This window comes from Coturnix japonica, chromosome 1 (genome assembly GCF_054131305.1).
Source record: "Coturnix japonica strain WE chromosome 1, WE-NBRP24, whole genome shotgun sequence".
In the NCBI taxonomy this organism is placed as follows: Eukaryota; Metazoa; Chordata; class Aves; order Galliformes; family Phasianidae; genus Coturnix; species Coturnix japonica.
The window spans coordinates 36,831,970-36,854,532 of NC_140663.1; the positions used below are offsets into that span (position 1 = coordinate 36,831,970).

The window sequence follows — 22,563 nt, forward strand, 5'->3', positions numbered from 1 at the left end:
TGCATAAAAGAAGACAGTTGGTAATACTTGCTTTTTTCCCCCCCTTTTTCTTTCCTTCTTCATGTTATTTATAAGGTGAAACTCTTTGGCTACTCGCTTAAAGGTTTTAATCCCTTGTAGGTTTTCTGAAGTTCAATCAGAGCTGTCAAACTATATTTGTTGCTTTCTTTTACAAGTAAAATCAGTGGTTGTAGCTGCAGAAAATGACTCATTAAAATGGTCTGCAGAAACTTAAATGCTCGATGGTTTGAAGATGATCAAAATACTTACTTGTGTTTTCTTCCCTCAGTGGTTTCAGAAAGGTTTGTCTAACTTCTAAAAAATGTGACAACAAAGCGTTATGTGGTTACTATTCCTCTAACTGGTTATCTTAGAAATATTGTATCAGAACAAGGAAGAAAGTGTTATTTTTAAAGAAAATAAACCAAAAAGGTTTATCACACATGGCAGTGTTTGTCTAGAAACTAAGTCGAGATTTTGGCCCCAGAAGTCTGACTGTGGTGTTTTTTTTATTTTGTTTGTTTGGTTTGTTTTGTTTTTTCCTATTGCTGTCTACTAATTGGTGTACGGGAACTACTTTAAAAAAGCAAACTCTGTTTACCAGTCTGTATGAAACTGCAGGTGTGCCAGGAATACTGGGCAGCTTAGGTATCCTAGGGCCTGACAGGCTCCAACACTGACCTGGAATTACCAGAGACAAGTTAATTGTTCTCTCTGTCTAGATTGTTTTTCTGTGGATTAAGAATAAGAGCTGTGGACTGTTTCCATGATTTCCATGTGCAGCTAGCTTCCAGGAAGCTTCATTTCTATAGGCTGGTTTACTGTAATTTTATGCAGGTATTTTGGAAGTAGTACAGTTACGAAACCCAGGAGATTTCAGGGTGAGAAATAGAGAAGATTGGAAATGTCTGTAAACAGTGTTCATGGTGTACATTCTTCTGCCTTGAAAATCATACTTTATGTGTGGTTTTGGGAAGTAAGAATGGAGTGCTTTCATAACATTTCTGAGATCAGAAATATTAAAAGAAAATCTCCTGTGTGTATGATTCTTTTAATGAGAAGCTTTCTAAATAAGTCTTAATCAGAAAAAAAAAAAAAAAAAAAAAAAAAGATATGTAGGATATCTAGTCTTAAAACTTTGAAAATTAGTGTCAAGAAAAAGCTTAGTACTAGGAGAGTTTCAGAACATGAGCATTTCGTCTAGTGGTAAAACCGTAGCTTTTCACTTTCTGATTTTATATCCTGTATTGTACTCCATCAGTAGAGATGTTTAGTAACTTGCCTCATCTCCCTCTTTATCAGACTACATTAAACCTTTACTGCTTAAGAAGAATGCCAGTTAAATTGATAGATATTCCCCTTCTTTTGTCAGTTCTGTCATGTGGTAAGATTTAAAGCAACTGTGAAGATAACACTGTAGAGATTAGAAATACCTTTGTCTTTAGAGAAATGTTGTGATTTGCATATAGATCTCACAGTGTATGGAAAACACAGCTGCACTGTTGTATGTAAGTTTGTTCCTTTGTGCTTTTTCTGATATATTGGAAAGGATAGTAGTTACTAAAACTTGCTCTGTCTCTTTCTCTCTGTCAGTGGGTCTTGCAGTTACACATCAAGAGTTCACAGCAGCACTTAATTACAGACACATTTGTCCCTTACACCAGGAGGGTGATCCATTAGAACTTGGGCTCAACACTTCACACATACTTAACAAAAGATTTTTATTGATTATCAATGACTGTTGGCCACCTGGAACAAGGCCAAGATCAGAGGAGATGCCTGAAGCACAGGTCAGATTCCCCAGGTGCTGTTCCTAAGGCAGCTTTCCTCCTGCTCTTCCCGCAAGCCCTACACCTGGTCCAGCAATACTGCCAACTCCCAGCAAGGTCACTGGTGCTGACAGTCAGGCAGGAGGTGATTGACAGCTCGATGGAAGAGCCTCAGCTGTACCTCAATGTACAAATGAGGTAGAATTCCCACTGGACACATTTCTCTAGGAATTAATGCAGTTGGACAAGTTGTCTAATTTCATATATATGCATAGCAATGAAGAAGGTGGCCACATGATATCTGTAGGAGTGTCAGTGTTGTCACTGTAATTAGCACATGCTGCTTTCACAATCATTGTGAAAAACTGAGATCACATCATTTTCACGGTCATTACTGAGAATTACTCATCTTTATGCTTTCACACAGGCTGTTGTTTAACCCAAACCAAGTTCTTGTTACATGATATAGAAACAAACTCGTATACCATTGCTTTTATTTATTCAGGGAAGTATTTCCCTGAGAGCAGACTGCAGCATCTTTTTGTACACACTGGTTTTAGTTGTTTCAATAGTTGAGAAAGTAGCGTCAAAGGTGGATATTAGAAGGGAAGAAAAAAAATAATTCCTAAAAACAGATTATATCCCAGAGGTCTATATATTGCCCATTTTCCACTCCATGACCAAGATCAGTTTGCCTCTGTCTAGTTAAAGACCCAGCTGTGACCCTGAGATCCTGGTATGTGAGAATGGCAGTGCTTGTGGAGATGAGGGATGATGCCCACATAGTATAACTCTCATAGACATACAGTACTCATGTTTATTTCTCAGTCACATACTAACTGTGCCCAGTTTGCTCTGAACCCTCTTCACTATCCTGTTTCTTCTAAATGCAGTGAAGGAACATGGGGAAATCTGAGACATGGGTGTGAGTGTTTTGGATTGCTCTAATTTTTTCATCTCATATCTGCTGCTGTTTTTAAAGGCTAGACTGTTGAAAACAGCAGCTAGGCATATGCAGTAGTGCTTTTTATTTATCTGCCTAATTATAGTTGAGACAAAAACTAGTGTAGGCTTAAGGGAAGTTTCTTATTTTGGATAATGTAAAGATGATTAGCCAACCAAAAATATCTCTGAGTAGCTCACTTCATTCTGCATTAATTTGTCTACACCAAAAGCTAAACTTGGATTTCCCAAAGCTGTTTTAACCTTCCTTATACTATGCTGGAAACTTTTGGGCTTATCCATAAGCAGTTAAAGTTAATGAAACAATGAAGGTATAAAGGTAATGCACAAAAGAAGATCAGTTTGTGTTAGCTGGAGTTCATTATTAGCTGGAAACTTTTATAATGGTATAAAGAACAGTTGATGTAATCTGTCAGATTTTCTACTATATGTAATGGTAGGATGTATGTATATGAGGGCTGCTCCAAAAGCAATGCCTTCTATTTTATTCTGTTGCCCTTCAACATTAGAGGCAGATGTTGGCTGTGTGGCAGTAGATGTTGAACCTTCCTACCGAAATTCCATTACATTTTGTTGCCATGTGATAGAGGCGGCAGAGGGACAGTCTGAGAGTGGTGTCTAACACGGAAGTACAGGTGAAGCAAAGGTGTATTGTGGAATTCATCCCTGTGAAAAAAAAAATAAAAAAAATCCCTTGTTAATTGACACTTGCTGAACATTTATGGAGACAAACTGTGGATGTGAGCACAGTGAGGTGTTGGTGGTGCATTTCAGCAGTGATGACAGCAGCAGTGGGTCGCCTCTGCTGATACAGATTTTTATAAGCACAGCGTGCAGGTTCTTGTTCTTTGCTTACAAAAATGGATTGCTAATAGTGGTGATGGTGTTGAAAATAGTGTTTTGTAGTTGACAGTTTGCCCTATTGAATAGTGTTATTACTGTTCTATATATTCCATGTTTCCATGGAAATAAATAGGAGACGTTACCTTTGGAGCAGTGTGTGTGTGTGTACATATGCAAAAATATGTACTCTTTACGTGTTGCGGAGAATCTCTATTTCTAGCAGAATGGGAAGTAGTTATTTTATCTGAGTTTCTGCCAGTACAAATCTATACATGTGCTCAATGCTTTCAGTATGTGAAATTTGTCTCAAGTCTGAACAGGGATAATCAATCGAAAACACTTCTCTGAACACCCCATTTTCTTCCTCAGTGCAGTTACTGGCTCTGGTTTTTCATGCCCTTTGTCTGTCACCCCCTGATTTGTAGAGCTCCTTTGTCTTTGCCTTGTTGCCCTGTTTCTGTCCTTACTCCTCAAGTGCAGCCTACCTGCTGCACAACATGGAGTCCCAAACAGCTGCTAAATTGATACTTTGAGATGTGAAAGGTGGTGGGATGAGTGAGGAGAGAAGAGGGAATTTGTATCACACTTCAAATCGAGTTGGAAAGGGGAAGAAACATTGGATCTCTGGTAGGTGGGAGGGGGAAGGGAAAGCAGTGAGCTGAAGCAGGCCTCTAGCTTGCTCTACGCGACTAGAGCAATCACAACAGGAACAGGTTCCTATATCAGATTGCAATCCTATCTGAGTTTTTTCTGATGATATTACTAGTTGTTCAGAGTATCCTTCCTGACATGTTTTGCAATGCCCTTTGAGAAACCTGGCAATTAACCTATTGGTGAATCACAGAATGGCCTGGGTTGGAAGAGAACTCTAGGGTCATGAATCTCTAACCCTCCAGCCACAGGCAGGGCCACCAACCTCCACATTTAATACTAACACAGGCTGCCCAGGGCCCCGTCCAACCTTGCCATGAATACCTACAGGGACAGGGCATCCACAACCTCTCTGGGTAGCCTGTTCCAGCACCTCACCACTCCCACAGTAAAGAACTTCCCCCTGGCATCCAACCTAAATGTTCCATCCTTCGACTTAAAACCATTTCCCGTTATCCTGCTATCTACCCTTTCAAAGCATTGACTCCCCTCCTGTTTATAGGCTCCCTTTAGGTACTGAAGGGTCTTTAAAAATTAGGTCACCCCGCAGCCTTCTCCAGACCAAACAAGACTAGCTCCCTCAGCCTGTCTCATCTTTGTGGCCCTCCTCTGGACCCTCTCCAACAGCTCTCTGTCTTTCTTGTACTGGGGGCTCCATACCTGGGTGCAGTACTCCAGATGGGGCCTCACAAGAACAGAGTAGAGAGGGACAATCACCTCCCTGTCCCTGCTGGCCACCACTCTTCTGATAAAGCCCAGAATACCATTTGCTTTCTGAGCTGCAAGAGCACCCTGCTGGCTCATGTTAAGTTTTTCATCCATCAAGACTGCCAGGTCCTTCTCTGCAGAGCTGCTCTCAAGGACCAATCCTTCCAGTCTGTATATATGCCTAGGATTCCTCGGGCCCAAGTGCAAAACCGTGCACTTAACTGTGTAGGAACCTCATTAGGTTCACCAAGGCCCACCTTTCAAGTCTGTTGAGGTCCCTCTGAATGGCATCCCTTCCTAGCACTGTATGAAAAGTTGTTTGAAAGGGAGAATTAGTTGAATGTCAGTTAAAAAGGAATATGTAGATTAAATAGTGGAAGACTACATGATGGGAGAAGTAAAGAGCAGTTTTATTTCATATTTACTTTGTAGCTGGATTAGGCTTTGTTACAGTGTGCATCAACTGTGTGCTCTGTGCTTTTGCAACCTACTTGTTTTTTGTTTTTGTATTCTGTTTGTTTGTTTGTTTCTCGTAATTGTTGAGGATATGCACACACAATCTAAAACCCAAAATACAGTAACTGTGTAGAGCAATAAGTCGTGGTTTGGGTTATATATAGAAATAATCTTTTTCTGGGACTTGCAGTAGCATGACTTAGTGGCTATATGCTGCATATCCAGACTGTTCTGAAGAGATTTAAATGGAATGCTTTTAAGCCAGAAAAATTTAAAAGAGCCATTTTGATTCAATGTTAGTTTTACAGGATATAAAAGCACATTGTTGAGACAAAAGAAAGCATTTTTCCTCCCTTCCATTTTGGGTCGCAGAAGGAAGTGTTAGGCTGTCAAATTATTTTAAATTGGATAATTTTGATTAAAGAGTTTTCTTGCTTTCAGTTGGTGTTAACATAGTCACAATGGCTTAGTCAGGACTGCAAATGTTTTTTATTATCTGGAAATCTGTTCTTTGAAAAAAGCAAAAAGAATTTTCAGAGGATGTAAAATACAGTGATCCACTACTCAAAATGTGTTCTTCACTTGCTTTTGCAAATTTCTTTCTTTAAAAATCTGTGCTCTTTCCATTTATTAAAACAAGCTGAAATCCACTTCCTTCTTTGCTCTTTCTTTTTTTTCCCTCAAGTCTTCCATTAGTGTATAGCATAAAAGAGTGGAACAGAATGGTTGCATAATGACACCTAATATGTTTATATTTGAAAGATCAGTATGGAAGGTACTCAGCCATGTGGATCTGTCCAGATCAAGAACTCAGTCACCACTTAAAGGATTTTGGGTTTGCATGTTTAACATTCCTCAAATAAATACATCAAAGATCAAGTATTTCAAGAGCAGCCCAAGTTCTTTGTGTTTCAGTACTCAGATGGATCTGAAGCAAAAACAATGTGCCAGTTCTCCATTCATTTTATTTTTTTTCTTAAGCAAAGATTATTTGCCAGAAAAAAAAAAGAAAAAATCACTGCATGATGACGCAAGTTACCTTGAGTGTTAGCTAGATGGCACTGAAACACACTCATGCTGCTGTATTGAAGTGACTTATTTGGAGCACTATGTTTGTTAACTGAAAGTTCAGGAATAAAGCATCTCAAAACTTCTACTTTTGTTTTTCTACACTTACGTAAACATCTGTACATCTCCATCTGTATACTTTTGTTGTTTTTTTTCTGCTTTAAAGAATACTCCAGAATTTGCAAGTCTTTCCATATCATGTAATTGTATAGTCAGAGAAAGACAGCATGAACTAAATGATGAAATTTTTGCAGGCCATATTACATTTTCATTTATTTATTTTCAGAATTTGAAACTTCATATTTTAAGATACCAGGGATATCCTTTTCTTTCTTTCATTGATCTGTAGAAATAACCTTTCCCAGGCTATAGTACTAGAACGATAGCGTGATTAGCATTATTGACATTGTAAAATACAAATTCTGTATGAATTATAACTTTGGCGTAATTACACTCTAACAAATCTTCCAGCAGTACTAGTTCCTTTATCAGAAATAGATAGATATAACCCTGCCTACGTGTCTACTGCTGCCTGGTTTTGTTAAGGGTTAAGAAATAAGAACACTTCTCTTTCCATTGTGGATCTGCATTTCCTGCTGGATTAGTTTTGCTCCTTCTGACCTTAGCCAAGTGCTAGATTTTGGCTTCTAGTTGCAAAATACTGTGTGTTTGTTGATATTTTCCATTTGGAAAACAAAATTAATGCAAAGAAAAGTCACTCTATTATTAAATAATATATATACTTTTTCTGTCTAAATGAGTGACATTTTCTAGAGCTAAGGCAAGGCTCAGTGTAATAAATTATTGATAATGCTTTCAAGTAGCCACCTCCTCCATCTCTTGGAACTCTGTGATGCTCTCAGCCACAGAGTATTCTTCCTGTTTAGCCTTTTTTTTCTTAAAGAGAAGACACCAAGAAGACTTTGAATCTTTAAAACTGAAAACAAGTAGAAAAACAAAATATTTTTTTCTTCATCTTATAAAAGGGAGAGAGGGTGAGGGGAACTCAGTTCTGTTTGAATGTTTTGTCCTTGCCTGCTGGCAAGGCTTTGATGTTTTCCTTGTTTTGGTGGATGTCTGTGGGCTCCTGTAAGCCTCTAGGTGTCTGCCTGTTGTCTCTGAGGCCTGATTTCCTTCTTTTCTCAAGCCTTCTTTTCTTCTCCTCTTGGCTTTTGGTTTCCTATGGCTTTCTCATTTGTCCTCAGTATGGCTGAGGCTTTTCACAGATAAATGCTGTGTCAAAGGAGGAGGTGCCTCCTTCCTTAGGGTATCCTGCCTGAGCCAGTATGGGGCTGACTGGCAAGGCAACCAGGCAGCCCAGTGCTTCTCTCAAGCTACAGCCCTTTAGCAAAACATATGTGCACTGTAAACTGTGAGCAACGAATTATACACTTGTAACATCTGTCCCAGTGAGAATCTCAGCTTTCATGGGGGGAAAAAAAAAACAAAAAACAACAAACCAACAAAACCAATATATGTAGTCCTCATGGTTTTGGCCAGTGCTTAAGAATGTAAACCTTTTAAATCTGGGATTTCAAAAGGCAAATAGAAGTTAAAACAAAGTGGGTTTTCTGGTGTTCTACTAATTTTTGTGATAAGATTCAAATTACTGTGGATTTGAGAACACTGAGGCAACCCCAACTGTTAGCAGCTCTGTCTGAGGGAGGGTGGCTGCAGAAAGTGTTCTTCCCAGTTTAACTGCTGGTTGAAAAACTCCTTCATTTATACTTGTAGCACATGGAAAATATGTCAACCTTTTACACAAGCACTTGGGCAGAGATCCAAAAAGAGATGTGGTGTCTCAAAGGACTATTAAATTACTGCATTTGAACAGGTCCAAAAGGTGGATCTTTGGGTTTTGTTCTGCTGCCACTTGCAGTTGAACAGAGTCCCCAGGCACCATTCCTAAGCCCTTAAGAAGCTGCTGTGGCATACACACAAGTTCATATACAGGGTTTTTATAAAGTCTATCCAAGTCTGTAGATCCTACCTATCTTCCCTTCAGTGTTTCTTGGATTTCAGATTCATATAAACATATTGTCGTTTGGGTTGGAAGGGACCTTTAAAGGCTCTCTAATCCAACTCCCCTACAACAATTAGGGACACCTACAGCTAGATAAGGATACTCAGAGTCCCATCCAGTTTGACCTTGACTGTCTTCAAGGATGGGGCATCCACACCCTCACTGGGCATCCTATTCCAGTGCTTCACCACCCTTATAGTAAAAAAAATTTCCATTTCTGTTGTAAAACACTAGGTGGCTTTGTGCACTGAAGTAGTCGTTTGCACTCCGGGGAATGCTGAGTTAGTTATTCAGTGAGGTACGAGAACTTAGGTCTTCTCCAAAGCAAAGGACTCAAGTCAGACTTTCTTGTGTTCACTGTCGGCAAAGTTAAACAACTTTGGAAAAAAAAGTGGTAGTCTTAAAAATGTATTTGCATAATCTGATGTCTGACTTAGAAAATACAGATAGAAATGTCAAAATTCTCCCTTTCTCCTAAAAAAGAAGATATTTTCCCACAATTTTACAAGGTTGCTGAGCAAAAGGAAAGAAAATACTTTGTTTTCTAGAAAAAGTCCGGGTGTTTTATTCTTTCATTTGTGAACCCAAGCCTGGAGTAAGGTTTCTAAGGAACTGAGTTTGGCATTTCCTGGAAACTAGCCTAACTCCTTAAAAATCTATCACTTGTCATTTCTGACTCTGCCTGTGTTTTGGCTAACGATTTCTGTGTTCTTGTGCAAACAAGAAGGAACTTTAATGAAATTTGCATGTTTGCAATTTAAAAATGTTAGCCTTTGAAGTCAAATTTTTCACCAGTAAAATGAATATTTTTATCCAGATAAATCCACAGTGTGTGAATACTGCTGGTCTTTAAAGGTTATCCTCGTTTTTTCTCGCAAGCAAGGTCAAGAAGTGTGCTTGCTGCATTGATTGGCAAAGTTGAGAAGCATGTAAATGATTAACAACTTCTGAATTTTTGCAGCCTAGTTGCTGTTTTGAAAATCAATTGAGCATGGTCAGTCTCCTTCTGTGACATCTCAGGATGCATAATGCTTAAAATGTCCCTGTTAGACTGCCATAGTAATTCCTCTTGAGTCAATGAAGGAAATTCAGAATTCATTATGTGGATATTAGTTGTGTCCTCATTAGGAAATTAGAGAGAAAAAACACTCCGAATACCAACAGAGTAAAAGCCCTTGACATGTCAAAGGATGCGCATGCCATAGTATCTACCCCAACCACAGAGGGAGATGTATAAATGTATGTCTCTATGTTGATATGTATGTATATATAAATTAATGAAAGGATTGAAAGTCTTGAAAGTTTACTGCAAATTTCAGTAAACCTGTTTAAGTGTTGTTCCTTTTTTCCCTTTTTCTCCTCAAGTGTCCTATAGTCTCCTCTTCAACCACTTTTCTGGTGACTCTCTGGATGTTTATAACTTATAGTTTAGAAGGTGGAGAGGAACTGTTTGGGAAGCTGGCAATGAGATGATCTCACTGTATTAAGAGCTGTGGATATTTATGTTATACCCATCCAAGACAGGCAGGGTTTGGGTTTAAAAGACTTTAGCCAAATTGGAATTGCTTGCAATCAACTTTTAACAAATATTTTTAGTTCAGCTATAAGGAGAATGGAGAAAACAGGAGTCACTGAAGATTTTCCCAAACCTTCTTTCTGGTTTTGTTCTCATCATGTCTGTACTCTATGCCTTTACTTTGTGATTTCTTTTGAATATTTTCGCAATTAAAAACTATGTACACCCTTCAGCTCCAATAACTTTCCTTTTTTTTTCTTTCATTTTTTTTCTCCCAGTATGTAACTTTCTCTGAGAAAGGAAGGGGTAAAAACTTCAATTACTTCTTATTTTAACTCATTTTAACTCATTATTTTTCTCTTTTAAGTCCGTGTCCCCGCACATTTCTTCTCTTGGTTTCTGACTTTTGCTTCTCTTTTAAATTATTGGTTTATCTTACTCATGAGATTTACGTCCATTCCCACCATATTTATACCCTTTGCCATTTTTCCACTCATTAAAGGAAAATAATAATAATAATAATAATCATCATCATCATCATCATTGGTTTCCCTTATTTTCTTTTGATGGAAAGAAGATTCCAGGATTATGTTGTCCATTGTGGTATAAGAGCAAATTATGATAATCTTTCATCTGTATTGCACTAAAAGCTTCCTTTCTGCTTAGCACATTTTAGCTGAAAACTATGCAACAATGGAGAGACATCCTTTTATAGCTAAAATTCCCTTGACTTCTTTAGACTTTTTTATTCCTTAATAGAAAGCAGCACTAGTATAATTGAGGTGGTAAAAATATATAGCAAATTTTATGGGGAGAGGTAGTATCTTTTATTAGGTCAGTTGTTCCTCTTTGGCTCATTTTTCCAATTATAGTCTGTACGTTTTCCTAGCCATGCTGCTTTCTCTAATAGAAGATGCTATCTCCCTTCATACCTTTCTTCACTCATGTAAGAACAATAAGCCTTCTGTCTCTATTCTTAGTGAGATTCTGGCATGCAAGGTGACTGATGATGTTTCAAAACTGATTAATTCTTTCAAATAAATTCTTTTACATAAGAATAGCAAAATTGTCAGCTAAAGGCTACAAGCCCAGTTTAGCTGGGCTTGCTGCATATCTGTCTAGCTGAATATTTAAATCACACAGTTCTGGAATAATAAGTAGCAGATGATACTATACTTGAGCTTCCCAGAATGTAATGTTGGATCATGTTAAATTTTACAAGACTCTAGACGTGAAGGTGGACCTAACCATTTCCAAAGGCACTGTAGCATTTCAGTGTAATAAGTGGCTGAAGCAAATAGTAAAAGTAGTTGAGGCATATAATTCATTTGGTTAAATGTATTGCAGCAGAACCATGTTACCAGATCACGTAGTAAAAGAGGTCACTACTGTCTGTAGCACTTACTTATTTGTATAATAGACACAAGGGAGCAGAGCCTCCTTGAGCAACCAGAGGAAACGTCATTATAAATTCTTACTGCTTTTACAAGTATGACATCTGAATTTAGAGGCAGTAGAGAAAGATTAGACCAAAAGGAAACAAAAGGTTTTTATGTAATCTGCTTAATATAATCCAGCATGTCAATGTCAGAACTCATTGGAGAAGCAGCATATTGATCTGATGTCAGGTATGAGGATAACTATTCCATCCATCAGGGAGAAATGGAATAGGTTTTAGCGGGAGCCTTAAGGCACTTTTGAGATGAGAATGATAGGTCTGTGAGTGAAGTAGACTGTTGGAAACACAGATAAAACACTAGCAGAGGAGACGTTCACCTTAAGTATCCGAATATTACCAAGTTGAGCATAATTCTAAGGAATAGTCAGAATTTTGTGTAAGATTAATAAGTTTGGAGATTTCCTTACATCACATCTGCGAAGACTGTGTACTGGCCTTGAAAACAGCCTGTGTAAAATGGATGAAAGTTCTTAAGACTGTCAGATGGGGAGGTAGTCGCATGGCGATGTGATCCTTCTTAAGCCATGATGGCTGAAGGACTTCTTGTTTTGATGTTATTATGTATTTTATGTTCAGTTTTATGTAAAGTTTTTTCCCCAAACAGTAAAATGATATGTTTTTTCTTAAGGTTTAATAGTTCTTATTGAACTCATGTAATTATTACTACCTAAATTTAGTAATTAGAAGATAAATATGATACACAGGTTAGTTCAGTTATACCTGCATTTTAATTTTGGGAAGTCAGGCACATGGCTCTGTTGTCTTCTCCTCACCTTCCCACTCCTGACCTTCATTAACAAATCCAACAATATAATCTGAAATTCAGGTGATCAGTTTCTATCACATCAAGTCTTTATATACCCAAATCATATGTGAAGGGTTTTTGTTTTTTTCAATGTCAGAGGCTAGAAGTAGCTTTGGTCTCAGTTTGGAGTAAGAGGAGGACTCATCAGTGTGCAGATCAGTGATCTCTGCTCATTGCTTCTTTGCCTACCAGTGTCTTGCTTTAGGGTGCAGGCCTTTTTTTCTTGTTTACATTATGGAATGCCTGTCCTTAGGCAACTGAGTTTAGTTCACAAAACCTTGTTAATTTTTTTTTATTTTTATACTGAATTATGTTGAACTGCTAATCTCTACAAATCTGTGTTTTATATTTAAGAGTGCTTATTAGAAACAAGCCAAAGGCTCAGAATAGGAACGACTTGGAGGATTTTTATTTTGCTGGTTTTACTGTAGCAGAAACATCCAGTGATGTGGTTATCTGCATAATATAATACATCCTCTTCTAAATCCTGCCCTTTTTTTTTTTTTCTTTTTTTTTTTTCTTTTTGCATTCTCAAAGAAATCCCACACTCATTAAATAGCTTTCGATTATGATAACTTGGAAAAAGAACTGCTGTACTTCAGCCTTCCCACTGAGTGAAGTCTCATTATAAATCATCTCTTTATGGTTCCAAAATGCTGCACTTCCAAATTTCACTCATTAATGACACTGGAATGAGTTTCAGAGTTGCTGGCTGTTTGTGCTGGAGCCACATAGGAAGGACTGTTGCTGTTGACTTCCTCGATGCCTGAAACATGTCTGCAATGCATGAAGCCTACAAACCAAGAATTAATAGAGAAAGCTGTATGTATGTGTGGGAATATGAATGAATATGTGCAGGCAAAGTCAATTACATTTGCACCATTTTTATTTCTTCCTCCTTTGTTTGGCCCCAGAAGTGGAGACACTTATTTAAAACAAATGTTTTGATAGAGTACTGAATGTTTTAATTTTTATTTTTATTTATTTATTTATTTATTTTTAATTTCTTCAAAAAAGAATATATATATACTTACATTTCCTCCATAGAACCTGGAATGTTTTAGAGCCTGGCTGATCTGACCACTGATCATTGCCTAGTGGGAAGTAAAGATCATACTTATTAAAGGTAGCTGCTCAGACATTCATGTAAGTTTAATATAATTCTTTAAGAGGCTTTAGCATACTTCTTACAGTACCAGCGATTGACCTCTTTTATGTACTTCACCCCCTAATAGTTTGGTTGAGAAGTATTTTGGTGTTGGTTCACAGAAGGTTGCTTGCTGCCTCATTTCTTCATATTAGCTTAATGGACCATAATGAGTCGCCATGCCAATTTCAGTCCCATGACATGAATTAAGCTTTGTCATCCACATTCTGATTCACCATTTTTTATAGCTCTCTTTTATTTGGATTATTAAGGATATGATTTTGCATTACTGAGGTCAGTAATTGCTTTACTTTTTACTCTATCTCTAGATCAGACCCTAATAATATAGTTCATGATTATAAAAGGGCTGTATTTGATAGCTTTTAAAAAGATATTTAAAATAAAAGCAGGAGAAAATAACACACACACACACACACACAAAAAAAAAAAAAAGAAAAAAAAAAGAAAAAAAAAAGATAATTTTCATATTTCATGTTTAGGGAAACAAGGTAGAGGATATTCCATTGGAGCATTCCATAATTCTTCCCAAACACAATTCCCAGCTTTCTGGTATGTTTGTGTGGTTTTTATTATTGGTGAACTATTCTTATATGTGTTTTTGTATTTTTATTTCTGTGATGTTGTTGCAATGCTACTTGCTAGAATCATTGGGTAGTCATTATGTATGTATCTAGACAGTACTATTTGCTGAAAAAAAATGTTTAATTTCTTTTTTCTATTTCTTTTCTAATAGGTTTTCATTCCCATTTCTATCTTGTATATTCTTTAGGGAACGAATAAGAAAAATTTTCTTAGAAATCAACATGGAAAATGGCAAACCCTCTCTTTAAATTAGTCTTCGAGCATAACTTATTCTATAAGAAACTAGCTCGATCTAATGGAAAAAGAGGAGAAAATGAAATTGTTATTAAAATGCTAATTCTCCTCATCTTCCTTCTCTAAGGTCTCAGTATTATTAGTCAGGTCTTACAGAGGATGTTTGTTAGTATTCTTTCAGAGTTACCTTTCGAGTGACTTTGAATCTTGAAAGTATGTAAGTCTTCTTTTGAAGCTTTTTCTGAAGACTTTCTGAGACTCACGGCCATTGGTATGTTACCTTTTCCTTCTCCAATTTGTGGTTCCCACTGCTTCAAATGTGATGCTATTGTAGGATAGAATGAACAAATTGCATCCAGATCATGTTAGGCTAGTATGGAGTTTTTTACACAAATGTGTTCTGAGTAACTAAACAACTACCTTTATGTTTTCCTATCTCACTGAGTCAATAGATTTGAAAATATATTTGCCAAAATCAGCTTCTAATGTATGCTTTTTAAAGGTGATTTTTTGGAAGATCTTAGATGAATCTTCCTTAGTAATATAAAGTGCCTTCTGGGCTGATGAGTAAGTTCTGCATACCACAAGGAATTTTCATTATCAATTTATCTGTGTTTAACCTTTACAAGAATTACAGTTTCTAATCTATTTTCTTTGTTAGGAAGAAGATTCAAGATAGCTTTGCTACTTGTTCTTTCCCTGTACTTTAAAGATGCAATTATACCAAACACCTACTTTCTTGACTTAGTCAATGAGAAGACAAACAAGCCAAAAAAAGTCTCAGCACATAAGATTTGGGTGGATTTTCACTGCAGGAGCTGATTTCTTTCATTCTGTGCCCTTCTAGATGATGGATTTCTGTTACACCTGGATAGGTTGTTCTACAAAAACTGGAAGCAGCTTGATGTTTATCCCATGTAAAGAAATTTGTTATTGATGACTCCCTCCAACTGGATTAATAGAGCTGCTTAGTCATTGCCAGAGGCTTAATTTGAGAATAAATTACATTTTTACTCATCAAATCAATTTTCATTTGCATTAGACAGTATCCATCTATTTACACCCTTACTGTATTTGTTTTTCTTCCACTGAATATTAAGCAAACTCTTAAGCTTCAGATCTCCTTTATTAACATCTTATTAGTGTAGGAAACATATGAAATGTGCCACAATAATTTTTGGCAGTGGGTTTGGAGGAATGATTGCATGTGTGCTCTAAGAGTTCTTTTAAGCTTCACTTCCGTGTTGTCATATTGTATAGAGCAAACTTCCTATAGAAGAAAAACCCTACCCATCCGTTCAAGTGATCAGAGCTTTAGTAACTTGTCAGCACTTGTCAACACTGTGCACAGGATGACTATTGCAAACCCACTTCCAGATCAGATTTATATGGTGCCATATAGGAAATACAAGTGACAGTGTGGGTATCAACCTTGGGAATCCATTTCCTTACTGAGAGGACAGCCTGGCTGCACAGCAGGTGCAAGCTTTTCCTTTCCAGTGGGGCCCTGTCAGAGCTTCTCTCTCTTGCTGGGCGACTCTGCTCACGAGGTTGTTCAGGTGTAGCCCCAAGCCTGAGCCTGGCCACTCTTCCCTGAGACCCTCAGGCTTCTTTGTAGTCAGTGCCTCAGGGATAAATTTTCCTCAAGGTCCCTTTCAACTTACATGAATTGCTATGCAAAAAAAAATCTATCAAAGACAAACAAATGCAAGTCCTGTCATGTTCTGTGCTTGTGTGTGTTATTTGGGTCTCGTGGCATATTATAAAAAGTTCATAAGAAATCTCAAGCATGTATTCCATTTGTTATGCATGCTGTTAGCATTTTGCAGAGTCTGGCTTGGATTATTTACTTCACTCTTTTTTTTTTTTTTTTTTTTTTTTAACCTTAACTTTTTATATATATATCTTGTACGTCATCAAGAAACTGTAACATTATCATGCCAACTTTGGAGTCAGTATTGCTGCTAGTGTTCTCACTTGATTGGTTTGGTATGTGGCCATTACATGGCGTAAATTGCTGACGTCAGTGGCACTATTTTATCAAGCTTGAATTTTTATTATTATTTTTATAGTAAACAGAAACAAGCATTTACATTGTTTGATGTCGTACTAAAACTCTCAACACAAAATATCTGCCTTTTTTTGTGTTTTGTTTTTATGTTTTCCCTTCAGCATGCATGCTGCTCAGAGTAGTGGGATGCTTATGTTGAAGATAAGGAGAGTAATAGATAGAATATAGTAAGAGGAAAATATAGATTTCACATGATAATGTACATGTTAGAAATAATAATTGACTCTTTCAGATACTTTTTTATTAACATTGTCCTTATAATTTTTTTCTTGAAATTTTGAAGATGTACACAGTAGTCTTTACTGTAGGAAGAGAGAATGTCATAATGACAGAGACCATCCTGAAACTGATGGATTGGTGCAAATTATTAATTTATATGATTCTTTTTGCTTTAAAAGAATGTGCTAGATTTGGGTGGATTTTAGAAGTGTTCAGAAATGCTAATATGACTGAGGGAACAAAATGTGAGGATCATTTGGACTAACATTTTGGCTAAAGTGATGCAAACCCTAAAACAAATTAGGATTGCAGGAAGCTTTGGTGCTTAGTGCAGAAATGACTGGAGCATGACTGGGTTAATGTGGTCTTTACTTTTACTTAAGATTTTTTCTTTCCCACAAATTTTCCCTATTCTTAAAAACAGCATAGAGCTGTAGAGCCAATGTCCATGGCAGATTTTTGCAGCACATCCCTGTACTTAGTAGCGGAAAGTGTATCCTGATTGCTAACCGGAATCTTCCTTTCTTGAATAGAAGCTTATTATTTTTATCCTTTGGACAAAGATGTAGAAAACAGATTATTCCTTTCCTGTTTGCAGTAGTCATTTCTGTACTGGCAGGCAGCTGTCATGTATAAACAGCTTATGTTCTTCATTCTTTCCTCATGGGGCACGTTTTTCTAGATCACTAATCAGTCTCATTCTCCTCCTCTGACCTCTCCCTCTCTGTTTCCTCCATTTATTTCTAATAGTTATGTGCTGGAAGCAGACAGTTTCAGGAATTCATTTTATTGAGAAGAGTGGAAACATTACTTGAAGCACATGTCTTGAAGGATGTGCTTTCATTGGCAGTCCCAGTACAATGTTTGCCTTTTAAGCAGTGGTGTAAGAGAGATGCTAGTGATCTGCTGTAATCTCAGATGTTTCTCTAAAGAAGAGCCCAGCACTTGCTTCACATCACATACTGGTGCAGTTTTGTGCAGTCACAGTTGCCCCTGCCTTTTGTGCAGGATTTTTATTGTGGACATTTTTCTTTTCTTCTGAGGATCAATTTGAATTCCAGTTCTGCCTAAGCATGTTTAATGTGCCCTCAGCATTTTGGCTGCACAATGACATAACATGTAGCACACTTCCTTTGCTGCAAAACCACTGTAGCAATGAAATACAGCTACTGCTGTTAGACTAAATATCTAACTGCATCCTAACAACTGCAGGGCTGGACAGTACTCCTAAGCAGTCTGGCCATTCAAGTGTAGTGTTGTAATCTCAGAGGACTCCTCCTGTGTTTAAGTGGGTTGAGCCCACGTAGATGGCTGTAGCTACACAATTGTCACGCTGAGCAGACTTACCTTCAGAGAGCCTTCTTTTTTGCACAGCTCATACTCACAGATTATCAAGGGAATGTTGTCCCTTCTGCTCTTGTATGACGTTTGGTCATTCATACAGTTGTTGCTCTTAACACAATCTGTCATTTCCAGGGTAGTCCCGGCAACTATTTTTTCAGCTGAGAGGCTGGGAGTTTATTCTGTTTTTAAAGATTCATATTAAAGATTTTAGAGGAAGAGCATAAATTTTAAATGCCACTATTTATTACTCAATTTTAATTTTAATAATGCAAGTTGACACTAATAAAGACTGCTCAAACTGTGCTACTTGCTAATTACAGTAAAAATATGTGCACGTAATCTTCAGCTGCTTTATGAATGCAGTAACTTCTTCACCAGGGAAGAATCATGTGGGTTCATAACACAAAGAAAATGGCATTAAATTGGTCACAGTATTGGAAAAGCTATAGGCAGAACTCCAGCTCCAAGGAAGAACAGGCCTTCGGGCTGCTGTTGCTGTCTTTCCAATGTAAATGAGCTGACCTCGTTTGGTGGGTCATGAGCCAGGAACAAAAACAGTGGGAATAAGTGGGAAAGGTGGAGAGGGAGTTGGGAAGGCTGCTGCCAGCTCAGTATGGGGCTGAACTCAGGCTGTGGCAAGCTGCCTCATTCCTGATCCAGCTGGGTTTTTAACTCAGGTTCAGCCTAGACTCAGCTCATCTGTGATCCTGTCAGGGAACAAGATACTGTCAGCCTAGTCTGGTGATTTGGCTGTTTGGGAAGCCCCACTTCTCAAGCCAACATATTTTCAAGGAGCTCTGTGTTGGAAAAGAAACACTTTTTTTTTTTTTTTTTTGAGTAATACCTGATGACTTAACCAGTTTATTTTCTGTATTTCCCAAGTTCTATAAATAGCAATTTGTGTGTGGTTAGACCTGGTGATTTTGATATCTGACCTGTCTGACCACATTCTGCATTTAATGCTACTTTGTACAGTGGACAAGGTGAGGTGAAAAGAACAGTGTCTTTTGAAAACGCTTTGGATACCGCATAGGTGATGACTGAGCTTTGGCAGGGGCTGCCCAATCAAGCAATCTGCTGAAGTGCCTTACTTAAGATCAGTATAATAGAGTGAGGAATTAGGATTTAATGCAAGGGAAATGTACAATGTGGGTGGGTCATGCAGATGGATTTTGGTAGGGAGATGAAAAAGGCTTCTGCAGTCGCAAGCACTAAAATTGCGGTGGTGGTACTTGACTGTTAGCAGGCAGGAGAGATGTTAAATCTGATCTAAATCAGTGCTCATTTTTTCCCCAGATGAAAATGACTACTTATGAAAGGTTAGAGGATTTATGGGGGTGTCAAAACATATGGCAGATGGGCTGGATTAGGACTCATGAGTACAGTAATCCAAATCCTTGCTGCCAAGCATTACTGAGGATCTCTTCCTGCTGCTGGGCTGCACTAAGTACATGCAGTCAGGAGATGCAAGGGAAAAGTTGCTGGTGAAAGTGCTCATCAGAGCAGAGTCCATTTTGAAAGCACTTTCTTTGCAGATGAAAGTCTACTGGTGAGCTGATGAAATTACTTCATATTCTGGTAGTTTTTTTCCCCTCTCTTGTTGGTTCTCCATACAAAGCCTGGAAGAAAGTATAGCCAGAATGTGAGCTAAACATAATTATCTTTGACTATATTAGTGTGGTTTGGTGAAGCTGTGCAAAAGTCATGAGGTTAAGTGTTGAGAGAGGAAAAAACTTAGTCTGTCATTCCTCTTCTGAGCCAGCTCTATCTGTGATCATTTTATTTTCTTTTTTAATTATTATTATTTTTTGAGTGTTGGGAAGTATTTTAGTATTTTTTTCTTTAACTATGTCCAGAGGATGTCATCTCATCACTTGTCTCTGAGGCAATGAGAGGGACCTGCACTCCACTGCTGTAGCCCAATAATTAAGGTCTGGAATCTGCCAGAGGTCCTCCTCTGGTTTAAGTAGTGTTCTGCAGCATGATAGATAGATATGCTGGAGTGGAAAATCACCTACTTGGGTACCTCTGAACTCCACTGTTCATATGCTGAGATATTTCATTTGACACTGGTGTAAAGTCTTAAAGAAAAGTATTCTTAGAGTGTGAAACACAATACTGTGTATAGAAATGTGGTGTTCTTTATAGATCCAAAAAGTCTGAGGATCCAGACCTTACAGATCTTAAATTTAAGCTTAAAAGGAAGGCTGTAAATAATTACTGTAGCAGTGAGGATGGATTAGCTTTGAGATCCAGACTGTTTGCATTCTAAGGCTCGGAGCAAGAGGCAAATTTTTCATTGTTACTGTTTTATGATGTATGAAGAAGATCTGATAGTTTAGAGCAGGTTTCTCTGTTAACCAGGAGGAATGGTGTATATGCTGCAGTGTGAGTGTTGTTGAAGAACTTTGTTATGTGAACTCTCATAGCATTTAGTTGAAAAGTGCAATTGTTAGAACTTTAGGAAAGGGAGATTTCCCTCCGGTTGTGAAATAAGTATTAACAAAATAACAAAGCAGTCTAAGCAATCCATGAAAGCTCACTTCTTGTGTGTTAATCAAGTTTCACTTGCTAAGTACTCTGGATGTCTTAATCTTTTTAGTGCTATGTAGTCTTCCAGCAAAGACCTGCTCTGAATTCCTAATTAAACAAGCAAACAAATGAACAAAACTCCCCGTCTTCCACCATCCAGCTTATTTTTTTCCTCTTTCTAAGCAGCCTCCTGTATTCCTCTGTAGAGACTACAGAAGGATATATAAAATAAAGCAAAAAAGGGTTTGCATTTAGCATATGAGATTTTTTCATCTAAATGCTTGAAGGAAACAAGTTTGAAAATAATGTATTTGCAGAGAAGGCAAAGATTTTAATGTAGCAAAATATGGTGGAAATGGAAGAGCAGGTTGAATCGGGAAAGTAATTTCTTACTGTGAGGGAATGCATGCAAATGATGAAATGTGGGTTATATTTTTGCTCCAAATACAAATTTAGGCAGAAGTTTTGGTGATAGCTAGTTTACATGGCTTTGTAACATCAAATTATTTAAACAGTTCTCTCAAGCAGGGGTAAAACAGTATCTCAGATGGGTTGCAAAGAATTAACCAGCTTACAAGTCAAAGTAGTTTGTTTCAATGGGCTTTCCAGGGAATGTATTAATCATAGAATGTAGATATGGATTTTGATTGGTTTTACTATTAAAAATGTATTGAATTTCCAATATATAGAAATACGCAGAAACTAACAAAACGGTGTAATCAATATAGTAAATTAAATATGTGGACTCAGATTTTGCTTCATGTATAAAAAAGTGCAGCATTTTTCAAGTGAATCTAATGTAGATACGTAAATCATTCTCATTATGAATTTGTTTGGTCCCTGCTATTTCCTCTTTTGCATTCTTCCATATCTCCTCAAAGCTGAACGAATTAATGTAGCTGCCATTGAATAGTTTAAATTCACAAAGAGAAGCTCTCCAAAATGTGAATGGGAGTAAATTTCTTCATGCGATAAGCAAATAAATTATGATGGCTAGACTACATTTTGGGTGACCTGTTGATAGACAAGTATTAAAAGCAAACATAAAAATGGAGTAGCACGGTCACCTATATGTCAAGTTATCAAGGAGAGTGCCCCCACAAAGGAGAAAAATGCTGTTTGAAAGAAATAAGATAAAAAATTCCACTGTGAGGTCTTGTTTATGAATAACAAACATAAGGAACATTCAGAGAATAACCATCCTAGGAATGTGTCATTTGAGATGGATAAAAAAAAGCAGACCTAATAAAAAGAAAGATGATTGACAACTGATTTTTTGTAATAATGGGGGGAAATAATAACGGAGTGCTTACACTGTGTCTGGAGCTATTTGGTAAATAATTTTTCTGTTCTTACAGAAAGCATCTAAGAAAATGAAATATAAAAATTACTCATATTTTTGCTTTTATGGCTATTTCTGCAAAAGAGAGATCAATCCAAAGTAGCTTTTGTTTAGGGTGCCCGTGTAGTTGAAAGCAGAATTTAAGCTCATCAATCCTAGATATAGGTGAGAAAGTCTCAATTCTTCTGATTTTCATTCACGCAGAAGTGGTATGTTTCTGCAAGTGTATGAATAAGTAAGTACTTTCTAATGGGGAGGGGGAGAAGCCAACAAGCAGCTTCAGCTGGCAAATGTTGAGTTATTCCATAAATAAGTGGCAGCTTATGGTTGCTAGTATGATGACATGAGTAGGTGGAGGCATCTGAATGCTTCACATATTTTTATTTAGATGAGTACAAGGATGTGAAAGATTTTAAAAGCGGTGATTTAATAAGGTGCTCTTGAAAAAAAACAACCCCAATGTTATTTGGCTGTGAGATGCAAAATGGAATGGAGCTTTCAGTAATAGACACATCTGACAGCTCCAAATGAACACTGTAATTAACTGGAACTGGAAGACCTGAGCATGGAAATTGTGTCTGTTTTCTTTTCTTGGCTTGTTGGAATGTTTATTTGGTTGTTAGGTAAAATACCTTTAGGTATTACTTTAGGAAATATGTCAGCTAGGAAAAATGGAACAGTCCTTTGACTTGAAATTTTGTTGAGGCAAACTGTTGGTTTAGCCACAACCAGAAGCAAATAAGGAATTTGGGAGGTTATATTTAGACCAAAATAATGTTCCAAAAATTCCTCTAACTTACATATTCTTCA

At 37.3% G+C, this 22,563-nt stretch overlaps 1 protein-coding gene across 4 annotated transcripts in view; it reads left to right on the forward strand.

Annotated features, from left to right (window-relative positions):
- Positions 1-22,563, forward strand: part of TMTC2 (transmembrane O-mannosyltransferase targeting cadherins 2) — a 242,375-nt gene that overhangs the window by 120,621 nt on the left and 99,191 nt on the right. The gene's annotated exons all lie outside the window — the stretch shown is intronic.